This window comes from Marmota flaviventris, chromosome 17 (genome assembly GCF_047511675.1).
Source record: "Marmota flaviventris isolate mMarFla1 chromosome 17, mMarFla1.hap1, whole genome shotgun sequence".
Taxonomy (NCBI): domain Eukaryota; kingdom Metazoa; phylum Chordata; class Mammalia; order Rodentia; family Sciuridae; genus Marmota; species Marmota flaviventris.
Genome location: NC_092514.1, coordinates 36,072,575 through 36,084,832, shown reverse-complemented (window position 1 = coordinate 36,084,832; position 12,258 = coordinate 36,072,575). Strand labels below are relative to the sequence as shown.

Sequence of the window (12,258 nt, the reverse complement as noted above, 5' to 3'; positions counted from 1 at the left end):
ATAGATGAGTGGTTAAAGAAAACGTGGTATATATACACAATGGGGTGTTACTCAGCTATAAAAAAGAATGACTTTATGACATTTGCCAGCAAATGGATGGATCTGGAGACTCTCGTGCTAAGCGAAATAACCCAGTCTCTAAAAACCAAAGGTTGAATGTGTTCTCTGGTATGTGGGAACTAAATCCACAATAAGAGGGGGGGTGTTTAGGGGAAGAATAGAAGTTCAGTGGATTAGGCAATGTGGAATGGAGGGAAAAGAAGGGAGGACAGGAAAAGGAAAGACAGTGGAATGAATCTGACATAATTTCCCATGTACAAATATAAAGGCAGCACAGTGAATCCCACCTCCATAACAATGGGATTCTAACTAGAATCGAAATGAATTCTGCTGCTGGTATAACTAAAAAGAAACAATTAAAAAAAAGAAAGAAAAGATTGCCACAGTCCTATAGGGAAGCACTGTTTGTTTAAGATGATTGAAGACTAAAGGGGAATGAATGTACTGAACTCAAAGGTTATATTTTGTTTTCCACTTAATTTAATAACCAATGAAATTATAGAGTAAATTTAATATCCTTATTTTTTGAAAGGCCACTACTACAAAATGTGAATCCCTCATTTGTCCTGGGTCTCTAGGAAACTCTCCCAATATTTAAAGGCAAATAAATCCACATTTTTTTTCAGAGACAGTAACTAAAAAATTCAGTTAATTTTCTATTAAGAATAATAAGACCTTTTTATTTCCTAATAAGGAAACCTAAATTTCTCATTGTAAGAGTATAAACTTAAAGCTACAATTGGTTCATTTCTGGCAGCTAGTTACAATATTAAGAACTTTACTTTGAAGAATTTTAGACACAGCCAGGCGCAGTGGCACACGCTTGTAATCCCTGCAGCTCAGGAGGCTCACACAGGAGGATCTTGAGTTCAAAGTCAGCCTCAGCCAAATTGAGGCACAAAGCAACTCAATGAGACCTTGTCTCTAAATGAAATACAAAATAGTGCTGGAGATGCATCTCAGTGGTCAAGTGCTCATGAGTTCCATCCCTGGTACCCCCCCAAAATATTTTTTTTCAGACACATTCACAAGAAAACACAGACTTAGGTGATTATGGAATGAATTACAGCTAAGTTGGAATATATTACTAACCTCTTGCTCCAGAATTTCAGCATAGGAAAAGTCTGTGGCTCCCACCATTAACTAGAATAGGAAATAATAACTATTTCAAGTAGAAAATTATCTTTGTAGGAAAAAATACCATTAAAAAGTGCAAGAAGCAATGCACTGGGAAAATATCAGCAGCAAGTGTCACAAATAGTTAATTCCTTGTTGATTTTAAACTTCTTAAGCTGGGGGCAGTGGTACATGCCTGCAGTCCCTGTGACTCAGAAAGCTGAGGCAGGAGGATCCCAGGTTCAAGGCCAGCCTGGAAAAATCAGTGAGACTATGTCTCAAAATTAAAAGGGCTGGGGAATCTAGCCCAGGGGTAGAGTGCCTCTGGGTCCCATTCCCCAGTACCACCCCAAAACAAAAAATACCCCTATAAATGGAAGAGAAAAATTCTAAGATCCTGAAAAGAAAAATGGGCAAAGAAAATGACAGGTGGGGCGCCGCTGCCCGCGGTCGGAGGCTGGCGAGACGCGGGCCGGAGTCACCCGCTGGGCCGGGCGCGCGCGGGGCCCTCGCTGTCGGCCGGGACGCGGGGGAGCCCTGCGCGCGGCGGGGCGCGAGGGGGAGCGGCTGGGCGGCCAATGCGAAACTGGCTGGTGCTGCTGTGCCCGTGCGTGCTCGGGGCCGCGCTGCACCTCTGGCTGCGGCTGCGCTCCGCGCCGCCCGCCCGCGCCCCCGGGGCCGGCGCGGCAGATTCCCAGGCCTTCTTTCATCAGTGGAAGTCCAGTCACTATGATGTGGTGGTGGGTGTGTTGTCAGCTCGAAGTAACCGTGAGCTCCGGGATGCTATAAGAAACACCTGGCTGAAGCACTCTCTGCGTCACCCAGCCCTGAGTCAGCGGGTGCTTGTGAAGTTCATCATAGGTGCTCGGGGCTGTGACGTGCCTGTGGAGGACCGAGAGGACCCCTATTCCTGCAGACTGCTTAACATCTCCAACCCAGTTTTGAATCAGGAAATCGAGGCATTCAGCCTTTCTGAGGAGGGTTCATCACGACTCTCCGAGGCCCGGGTCGTCAGCGTGAGCTTCCGAGTGCTCCACCCGATTGTCATTACCAGCCTGGGAGTGTTCTATGAAGCCAGCGACGAGGGTTTCCAGAGAAACATCACGGTCAAGCTCTACCAGGCGGAACAGGAGGAGGCCCTCTTCACTGCGCGCTTCAGTCCTCCGAGCTGTGGCGTGCAGGTGAACAAGCTGTGGTACAAGCCCGTGGAGCAGTTCATCTTACCCGAGAGCTTTGAAGGGACCGTGGTGTGGGAGAGTCAAGACCTCCACGGGCTCGTGTCCGGAAACTTGCACAGGGTGACCGTGCATGACGGTGGCGGAGTCCTCCGGGTCATTACTGCTGGGGAGGGTGCACTGCCTCATGAATTCATGGAAGGTGTGGAAGGAGTTGCAGGTGGCTTCATTTACACCATTCAGGAAGGTGACGCTCTCTTGCGTAGCCTTCACTCTCGGCCTCAGAGACTCCCTGATCACATAAGGAGCCTCCATGAGGAAGATGCCTTACTGACAGAGGAGAGCAGTGTTCATGGTGACATTGTTTTTGTGGATGTTGTAGACACTTACCGAAATGTTCCTGCAAAATTATTGAACTTCTATCGATGGACTGTGGAAACCACCAGCTTCAGTTTGTTGCTGAAGACAGATGATGACTGTTACATAGACTTAGAAGCTGTGTTTAAAAGAATTTCCCAAAAGAATCTGGATGGGCCTAACGTTTGGTGGGGAAATTTCAGATTGAATTGGGCAGTGGACAGAACTGGAAAGTGGCAAGAACTGGAGTATCCCAGCCCAGCTTACCCTGCATTTGCGTGTGGGTCAGGGTATGTGATCTCCAGGGACATTGTCAACTGGCTGGCAAGCAACTCGGATAGATTAAAGACCTATCAGGGTGAAGATGTAAGCATGGGCATTTGGATGGCAGCCATAGGACCTAGAAGATACCAGGACAGCCTGTGGCTGTGTGAGAAGACCTGTGAGACAGGAATGCTGTCTTCCCCTCAGTACTCCCCTCACGAGCTGACAGAGCTGTGGGAACTAAAGGGAATGTGTGGTGACCCTTGTCAGTGTGCAACAAGGTGACAAGAGATTCATACGGGCTGCGTGAAGACAAGGGCAGGTGGATGATAATCTCCATGTAAGTCTGAGAAGAGCAGCCATGGTTGGCAGTAGAATAGATAGTCTTTCAGGAGAGCCCTGGGCTGGCACCTTCACCTGAACCAGTGTGGTACTAATTGTGCTGATTTCCTTCTTTAAAAAAAAAATCAATTAATAACTGTAGTTTTTATTTATATATTGGAAAATGATTTAAAATTACCAAATTGTTTTATAAAAGGAAAAGTATTTCTAAATCATGATTAATAGTTCATCTGAGTTTGAATTTCTGCCTGGATTGCATAGGTCTGTATGGCTTGATTAGACAACACACGCCAAAAAACTCACAAATACTGTGTGCTTACTTACATGAGCAGTGATCACTTATACCAAAGTTTTGGGTTTCTGGAAATAATGTCAGATTTTGTGGCTCTTGAATGAAATGGGCAGTTTGACCTTGGAAAGGAACTGATATAATTCTCAGTCATCGACCTGGCTTAAATATGTTCATTTACTTAGACTAATATCCATGGTTTTTTGTTAATGCTTTTTTTTTTTTTTTTGGTCATTTAAGATAAATCCTGAAGATAAATGTAGTACTCCTGTTAAAACACATTTTTATGAATATACTTCTTAGGGTTTTTGTGTCATAGGGAGGATTTTGCTTTCATCATTGACCTCTGGATAAGTTGGTCAGAGCTGGGAACCTGCGAATACTATGCTAAGTTTAGGTATAACTATGGAGAAAAGCCTGTGGATTGCCTTGTTAAGGACTCTCAAGATAGTATACCTGAGAAGAAAAAATAGCAGGCATATGATAGTAAAGGATGTGCCTCCCTGAATTTAAGGGACACTTCCCCACGTGACCAAATCATTTCGGTAACCTTTTAAAATAGTATCAGTAGAGAATTTCATTAAAACTAGTCTATGACAGACATTAACTATATTCAGATGTTATTAGACTAGCTAGTTTCTATTTAATAATCAATAGTGAGGAGCTATAAAAATACATATGAAGTAAGATCAGAAGATCATGAGTAGTCAAAGCCTTTATTACTGCTATTATATACAAGCCTACAAATGGTCTCTTCCTGGTGAAAAGTACATCCTTTGAGCAAGCTGTAAAACCTCATTTGACAGTAGAACTGTTCCAGCAAATCATTTCTTCCCAGCGAACCCCAGTCACGATGAACAGTCAAGTCACTAAATTTTTAAAGCTGATTGTTACCATCTCACTAGTAGACAATCTCCATTTTCCACAGAATAAAACTGTAATGACTGTAGGTCATTTCCTAGTTCAATTTCTCTGCCCGGCATCTAAAATTAGAACAAAGGTAGGGGGTAAGACAGACCTGACAAAAGATGACCTCCATGCCACAGGTTACTCAAAGTCTAATAAATATGTGCTCCCTGCTCAGAACTGGACCATGTTAGACAGTTTAATCATGTCTTACTGTGGAGGATTGAGTTTGACTGTCTATTGGGGGTGGCTTACCTTGGGACTTTCATAGGACAGCAGAAGTTCTGACACAGGAACTTTGAGAAGACGTGACAGGAATGCCTTCACCTTTTGAATGGTCATGGAGCCTATCAAAGAAAAGGAAGATGTCTCAAAGGACAGCTACCTGTAAAACCAGGTCACATAATGAGACCAAGCTGCAATGATAGCTGTCCCTGTCAGGTATCAATTCACTCAGGAAAATAAGTAGAGGTAGACTTGTGTCTTTCTACCACTTACTTGAGTCATTTGGGAAACTCGTGGAAGTGAAGTCAGTGTTTGACCCAGGTGCCCCTAACAGTTTTCGTGCCATTTCAGTAGGTATTATTCCTTAATCTGATAAACCAGAAATTAGATTCTCAGCTCAGAGGAAAAGACAGGTGAAATAATGGTTTTCTTTGTAAGTCTTTGTAATTACTTCTTCTGAGTTACTTACTGAAAGAAGCTTGGAGTGGGCTTAGGTGCCCTGAGGAGATAGCTCATCCTCCTCTGGGAAGGGAGGGTGTAGACTGAGATGGACAAGGTCCAGCATAGCTATCCTGTGATTATCAAAAATGTGTCCCATGTTACACACACAAGCAACCACCAGGCCTGGAATGTAATTTAACTGAGCAAATGCTTTGGTCTGTTCAGAACATGGTATGAACTTCTTTCCAAAGATGGGTTGTGGTAAATAGTAGAGATTTAATTATGAAAACCAGTTTCTTTGAAGCTTTAGCTGGAGGTACAGCAATAGTGTGGTGTTCCCACAAATATCACGACATAGTCAAATGAGTATTTTTCTATCAATCATTTTTGTAAAAGCTGTGTGTTTTTATGCAACTTGTGATAATAAATGTGATCTTTATTTTAGAATAAAAAAAAAAAAAAGAAAATGACAGGTGGAAAAGGAATTTAGAATAGTTCCTAAACATATGGAGACAGTCATTCATGATGGCAGAAATACCAATTGACAAAATAATTAAGAATGATAGCATACTACTTGACAGGAAGAAAAGCATCTTCATATTTTTTTTAGAAATTAATACCACTTCTGTAGAGAACAATCTGGCAGTGGTTGTCAGAAATTTAAATGTATATATCCCTTTACCTAGTAATTTCTCTTTGGGGAATTTATTCTGTATAGATACTCAAATATGGGTAAAATGACTTCTGTAGAGAAGTATGGAATTTCACTTGATTTCTAGTAACAGAAAGTAGCAAAATAGTAAATAACTACCCAGAGTGCCTAATAGATTATGACAAATCAATACTAAGAAGCCATAAAAGGGGGATTTGTATATGTATTAATGTGGGATCATCTTTAAGGTATATTGTATAGTGAACATGCAACATGCCCAATAATATCCATCTTATGCTTATAGAATTGATATATGTTTGCACTTGTGAATGCATTAAGTGTTTTTGGAAGTATACCTAAAAGACTAGGAAGTGTTTTGGGAAATACAAATAGGTGCCAGAGGGAGAAAAAGACACCTTTTGCTTTTTATGAGTTTGGGTTCTGTACCATGTAGTAATTTTGAAGTGATTTTGCTATGTGTATTTTACTTGTTGTAGTGGTTTTATGAATTCCTTTCTCATTTTTCGATCAACCTGAATCCTTGGATAAACACTTCAATATCATAATGTTATATAGTTCTGTGTTGGGAATGAAGTATGTCAAAATTTGAAAAAAAAATGGAAAATGCAATCATATCATAATAAATCTTTACCATATAGAATTTATAAATGCTGTTTTCATATTGCCTTCAAACTTTTTTAAAAAAATAAAAGTCATAAAACATTGCATCTTAAATGGAATTCCACTTCCTTCTTTCACATCCAATTTCTCTCCTCTTCCCTCCGGGAAGAGGTCTATATGACTTTGGTAGATTCCTTTTACATCATTTGTTAGCAGTTGACACACCTATGTGGTGGCATCAGATCACACCAATTACCATCAGAATGAACTGAAGATGGAAGGCAAGTTTCTTGGAGTTCAAGTGACTGCGACGTTTGGTTTCTATGGCAACAATATAAATTATAAAGATTCTTGAACTTTTTCTGAGAGCTCTAAGAAACAAATCCAGTGAAAAACAAATTGAGATCAAAGGTGCAACTATCCGGCTGAGAACTTCCATGGAACCAGAATGCCTTGGTGTCAGTCTTGAAGGAACCCCTCATCTCCTCTAGTCACAGGGCAGATAGGGCTGAGTACCAAGCCAAGGACCTGAATGTAAATACTGCTGAGTTTTATGTCAATTAAATTTACGACAATACCAGGTCACTAACTCCAAGGGAAGGACACTGATGTGGAAGCAGTGGAACCTTGAGGCCTGGAATAAGGACATTTGGGCAGATGCTGAGAGCTTTGGTTCCCTGAACATCTTTAAATAGGAAGCCACACTTGTGCCTAAGGAGACTGGCCTTCCATTGACTGAGTGACTCTACATTTAGGCCAGATGTCTCATAACCTGGTGTTGATCCTCCTCAGAACTCAGAGCCTTACCTCATAATAAGAGTTAGACCCTGGGGACTGGGGGTATAGCTCAATGGTAGAGTGCACACATAGCATGCCCAGGGTCCCAGGTTCAATCCCCAGCACACACAAGGAAGTTAGATCCCAAGTAGCCCAGATGCAGAAGCAAAAGCCATCTGCAAGGAGGTAGTCTGTACATTAAAAAGTTGCACACATCATCAGTGTGCATTGGCAGATCCTGGGGAACAAGCATGGCAATGTGTACTAAAGACCTTAAATGAGGGAGGGTTAAATCAAGGCTTGGTCTGGCTAAAATCACTGGCACTCAGCTGGGATTCAGTGAGTTGTCTTGGGAGTGTTAATATCTTTCTAGGTTTGGCTAATTGAGGCCTGGCCTCACCTCAGACTGTATAGTTAATATTTTGAAAGCCCTAAATTCCTTGGCACTTGGTAGAGCCTCACTACTCAAAATGTAGCCTGTGAACCAGCAGCATCTGCATCACTGGGAGAGACATTAAATTGCAGAATCTCAAGGCAAAATCCAGACCTTCTTCTCTTTTTTTAATGTTTTTAGTTGTTGACGGATCTTTTATTTATTTATCTATTTATTTATTTATTTATTTATTTATTTAGTTAGTTAGTTATATGCAGTGCTGAGGATTAATCCCAGGGCCTCACCCATGCCAGGCAAGCACTCCACCACCAGATGTTCTGGATCAGAATGTTAGTAAGATTGCCATATATTCATATGCACATCACACATTAGAATTTGAGAAGCATTGTTTCAGAAGAAGGAACCCCAAACTCAGTGAGATTGCTGAAATGGGGCTGCTATGTGTTACTTTCTTTGGGACTACGCACTATCCATAATGCCTGAGTGATCCCAGAGGATACAATTGCTCCGGAACAATTAAGACATATATTGGTGAGGAGGCCTCTAGCTGGGCTGGGGAGGCTAGTGAGAGGCAGTTTCTAAATTTTCTCCGCATGTTCACTGGCATTTTTATCCTCGTTACCTTAAAATGTATACTACCATATGTAGGATGGGCTTTTTATTATCGCTTTGGTCCAAGTGATTAGGCCTTGGCCAATAGCCTAGGCTTCTACGGACTAATGGAAAGTTCCATAGCTGACTGCTGCCTAGGGTGACCAAGATAGATAGGAAGTCCCTCTGTAGAGCTCTGTTTTAATCCCAGCTTTGTGCTATACAGCGCAGCTTTCTTTGCCATCAGAGTTGATTGGTATACCCAACAGAAAGTAACTCCACCTGAAAGACCCTAAAATAGGGGAAATCCTTTCCCATGTACATGCAGTTACTGTTGCTGTGTGAGACCTGGAGGGGAGGACTTCTCTTTACCTTCCTCTGGTCACCCTGCCTAGCTTGAGGATCTAGAAGTAAAAGAGAAAAAAAAATTGAATTTTCACATTATAGTTGTGGCATTGGAACTGTACCTGCAAGCCAACCCCTGATGGTGAGGCTGACCTGAAAGGACCCATGCAGATGGGTTCCTAGATGATGCCCTTCTGTCTGGGCTTCAGGTGCTTTCTGGGAAAGGAGCAACCACCTAAATTTATGGAGAACATTGAAGAGTATCATTCAAAACAGGTATCAATCTTATAGAAATCAGAGACAGAAAGATTCTCAAATGCCGCAGTCTGGCTGGGCACAATTCAGGAGCCACTTGTCAAAAGAAACAAACTTTATTTTTAGAACACACACACCAAACCACACAGCTCTTCAGGAAAACCTTCAGAGCCCAACTGCCACCACCAGCTTCCCACAAGCCTCTCAACCTCCCCCACTCCTCCTGCTCTTGAGATCAATTGGCTGGGTCGCATGGGAAGAGCCAAAAAAAGTCCCCCAATGAGCAGCTCCGTGGTCTGAAAGGGCGGGGAAACAACCCAATGAGCATCACCGCAGAGGAGCCAATCAATTGGCAGCTAGAAGTTTGCTGGGGCCGCTGTTAGCCAATCATCAGCTGGCAGCTGGAAGTTTGCTGGGGCCCCTTGGGGCTGTGGCTCTCAACACTTAAAGAATAATGATTTTGTTGTAGGGGCCGGGTGTGGTGGCGCATACCTGTAATCCCAGCAGCTCAGGAAGCTGAGGCAGGAGGATCATGAGTTCAAAGTCAGCCTCAGCAAAAGCGAGTTGCTAAGTAACTCAGTGAAACCCTCTTTCTAAATACAAAATAACATTGGGGATGTGGCTCAGTGGTCAAGTGTCCCTGAGTTCAATGCCTGGTACCAAAAAGAAAAAAGAAAAATAATATTTATTTGGGAATAACAAAGTATAGCAGTGGGAGTACTTGTACCATGGCAAACTATGAGCATATTCAAAGAGGTTGAGGGAAGGTGAAGCTTTTAAATACAAAATGAGGATTATATCAAACATTTTGAAATAATAATCTTTGATCACAAATGATTAATAACAAGGACAGCTCCAGTCTGAGGTGGCACAGATGGTGGCTGAGCAGGCATCCTGGCAGAAGTACTTTTCGAATGAGGTTGTGGTGGCCTTGTCAGGTCTCAGGTTCTGGCAGAGTCTTCTGTGGTGGTTACTACCAGGCAAACACGCCTAAGAAGGCTTCCTTCGAAATCTCCCAGCTGCATTTACTTTTTGTTTCTGTTGTTAGGGTTGACACAAGGGACGCCATTTTGACTCAGTCAACTTCGATATCTCCCCCACCCAGGTGTACACCAGGTTAACAGCCCGGATCCAGGAAAGGTTGCACCTAGCCAGCCCTTCTCAAGAGTGCATATCAGTCACCTGAGAGATCTTGTTGCAATGCAGATTCTGAGTCTGTAGATTTGGGATCCAACCATTTTTAGGGGAAAGGAACTATTTTAGACCCTTTTTCCTCACAGTGGGGTATGCAGCCCAGCAGCTGCTGCATTACCTGAAATAATTTCCCACACCTATAATAGAAAGAAGAACTGCTTTTCAAACAGTCATGGGTCAACCAATGGGGGACCAAACTGCAGGAGGTCTAGTTCAGGTGTGCTGGAGCTGTCTGTGTGTTCCAAAGCTGTCACATAGGGCAGCTGTGACAAGTTTCAAGCTAAGGACGTATGCACCATCATCTGGAGCACAGCTTTCTTGTACTCAGAGTGACAATTCCGTGTCCTCACGCAGACCCTTGCAGCCGTGTCCACAGTCGGTCCTATGTACTCAGAGTCTTCATGTCTCTGAACTAGGGGAGTACTATTAGGTCTGGGAAAGGATTTAGGCTGCACCTATGCACCCAGAAATTGAATTCAGTTGTCTTCTCTGGCTCCTAAAATTAGACTACACATCACAATGTCTAGTGCTCCTGCAGGAATCCAAGAGCCTACAGCTACAAGGAACCCATGGGGACTCAGAACACAAGTCCTGACAGAGCAACCCCTAGCCTCAGGACTTCCCTAAGCAGAATTTTGATCAGTTCCTGCCTTGGCATCACCTCAAAATGCCTAGGTCTGGATCCTGGTTCCTTTTGACTGATTCTGACCCATGAAAGTAGGACATCTGCCCCAACCCTCTTGCTTAGCATCCTAGTCCTCTCTGTCCCAGTGTTCCCCAGGCCTTCACAGCCCAGAGTGTCAGTGGAAGCTACCATTGCACATACAGATTCCCAGGCTGGAGAGGAAAGCTCTGGAAGCTACAGACCTGATGGAAGGGATTTTTCTCTCTTCCCATTCTCCCAGTGTCTGGCAAATTCAGAACCTGACCAGAACCTGGTGGGAGAAGGTGGGGCTCTGAGGAGGCCAAGGAGCTGGGACAATTTCCTGAGCACTTAATCTCCTTTGTCCCAACACACCAACTGTTGGAATCTTGGGAGCAGAGAGGCAATCTTATCCCTGGGGCACTGGAGGGTGTTCCTAATGATGCCAGCCCAAAGGCTCGCTACATAGGCACATAGAGGCCAATACTAAGGCATCGGTTTTTGCAAAAAGAATGAGGCTTATTGTGAGGTCAGCCAGCAAGAAGTCAGAGCAGTAAGTTCAGATCTGCCTCTGGGATCAGTTGGGATTAGTGGAATTTATAGAAAGGGAGAAGGTGTTTGTTGGCTGGGTGGCGAGAAGGGGAAAAATTAGGGTTTTGGGCACAGGCCTAGATGGTCATCCTGCCTCTTCACAGGTTGTATATTTCTTTTCCAGGTAGTTATCAAGTTCTGTGGGGTAGCAGGGAAGTTAAGCTTTAAACCTCAAAAAAGTCACTGGCTGATGGGGCTGGCTTTTCTGCATAGGTCCATTTTTGAATAGCTGGTTATAAATTTTCTTTAAGTGGATTCTGGAAAAACAACTTAAGGACTCTGTTACTTAGGAAGTGTATATTAGGGTTTCTTCTGGCCTTTGACATCTTCACTTCCATCCTATGGCCCCAGTGAAACCCGGGGCAGGATTCTGAAGCCAACAGTCTCACTGGACCAAATACCACAGCCTCCCTGGTCTTCTCCAGGTACTTAGAAGAGAATTTCCCTTTTTTTAAGGAGTTAAATATATTCTTTAATTTAGGGTTAAGATAAATTGAGCAAAGTTGATGTGTAAAGAGCTTACAGAGACCCCACTCCTGTCTGGAACTTGTTGCCCCACAGGGACCATAGTTCTTCCTTGGGTAACAGAGGGGACACTGCCATCCCTGCCCAGGAAATAGTACCAATGTGTGTCCCAGAGCTCAGATTTATGCCTCAGCCCAGCTTGCAGCCTGCCCCAAATGAAGTCTGTGGGTTCCCATGGATTCAGCAAAGAGAGGATTCCAATTAAGATCTGGTCTGAGAAGCCTGAGAGGAAGTGGCTGCTGGGATTTGCATTGGAGAAGAAACTGTCTTGGTTCTTCTCTGCCTTGCTCCTGTCCATGGAGACCTGTGACCAAGTTCTTCTTCTTCGAGAAGATTCTCCTGGCCTCAGTGCCCTGTCGACCTGCCCACCTGCCCATGCTGCTGGGCTGGCCCCGTCCAAAGGCCAAGGCTGAAGATAGTCAGGGGGACTGATGGGCTGTAGCAGTTCAAAATGTGGATGCCGATGCCTACCCAGGACTAGCTCCCCCTCTCCTT

The 12,258-nt window shown here is 43.7% G+C and overlaps 1 pseudogene; it reads left to right on the top strand.

Annotated features, from left to right (window-relative positions):
* Positions 1-1,698: 1,698 nt before the first annotated feature.
* On the top strand, positions 1,699-6,562 carry LOC139702312 (UDP-GalNAc:beta-1,3-N-acetylgalactosaminyltransferase 2 pseudogene; annotated as a pseudogene).
* The last annotated feature ends 5,696 nt before the right edge of the window (positions 6,563-12,258 follow it).